Raw genomic sequence first — 1,354 nt, forward strand, 5'->3', positions numbered from 1 at the left:
TTGTTTTAAAGTATTTTGCTGGTCTGTCATTAGGATCATATACATTGAGGAAGGTGAGTTCTTTCTGATGTACATATCCCATGATCATTAAGAAATGACCTTCACTGTCTCTGATAACCTTTAGCCTGAAGTCCATGTAGTCTGATACTAGTATGGCCACTCCAGCTTTGTGGAGGTGATATTTTCTTGAAAACTTGTTTCCCAGCCTTTTACCTTTAGCCCATGGGTGCTTTGATTGTTCAGACATGTTTCTTGCAGGAAGCAGAATGTTGGGTTCAGTTTTCTAATTCATCTTCCTATTCTGTGGCTCTGAATTGGCACATTTAGTCCATTGACATTGAGAGAGATTGTTGTTTTGGGGATTTGTGCTCTCTTTATGTAGAATTTTTGTACTTATGGGGATTGTCTTAGCTTAACGTAGACCTGTTCATTCTTCTTGCAACAAAAATATGGAATGCTTTACAAGTTTGCATGTTATCTCTGTGCAAGGACCATGCTCATCATTGTATCATTTCAATTTTAGTATATGTGTTATCAAACCTAGTAGGAGTTAATTTTTCCATATTTTTCGCTTCTTATTACTTTGAGTGTTGTCCTTCCTCACTCCTATGGCAGACAATGATTCCTTATCAAGGAATGTATTTCAAAGCAGCATGAATAAATAGATTTAGAACTTTAATGTCCCAGAAATAAAAATACGGTTTTTACTATATTATCGTTTACCATACCTTAGGCATCAGTTTTACAAAATAATTCTTTTGGAAGATGGTATATGAGTTTGTCTAATGTTGTTCCCTGAATCCTTCATTAAGAACAATAAAATAGAGCCTTTTGCTGTTCTCACCTCAGTCCTGTGTACATCTCCAGGAAAAGGTGGATGATGTTGTCTGCACTTTGACCACCTTGAATGTATGTAGGATTTTTCTCCTGAAGGATGAGGTGAGGATCATATTGATGATTTCATTCCACCTTATTACAAGTTCAACTTGAATGGAAGGTGAGACTCATGAGGCTCCTATTAAGGACAGAACAAAGGGTCTCAGTGAAGTTTAATGGCCAACTCACATTAACAACATAGATGACTCAAAGTAACCTGTGTGCATCTTTGTGTATAGTGAGTTTCATATCTACTGATAGTGATTCTCAGTCATGGCACATGGGCAAAACAGACCTGTAATTAAAAATCTAGTTCTCTGAGCAGAGTGGGGTCTCTGAGGTAATTGAACAAGTGTGTAGTAATTTATTACTAAGCACATAAGTATTTTGAATGATGTGTACTTTTTGATCTAAAATTAATTCCAAATATGTCTAAAACGACAGTGTCTTGACCTCGCACATGGCTTTCCTCACAGAG

The 1,354-nt window shown here is 36.6% G+C and overlaps 1 pseudogene; it reads right to left on the minus strand.

Annotated features, from left to right (window-relative positions):
- Positions 1-443: 443 nt before the first annotated feature.
- On the minus strand, positions 444-540 carry LOC130033795 (uncharacterized; annotated as a pseudogene).
- Between the last annotated feature and the right edge of the window lie 814 nt (positions 541-1,354).

Source organism: Sorex fumeus, unplaced genomic scaffold (genome assembly GCF_029834395.1).
Source record: "Sorex fumeus unplaced genomic scaffold, SorFum_2.1 ptg000054l, whole genome shotgun sequence".
Lineage (NCBI taxonomy): Eukaryota > Metazoa > Chordata > Mammalia > Eulipotyphla > Soricidae > Sorex > Sorex fumeus.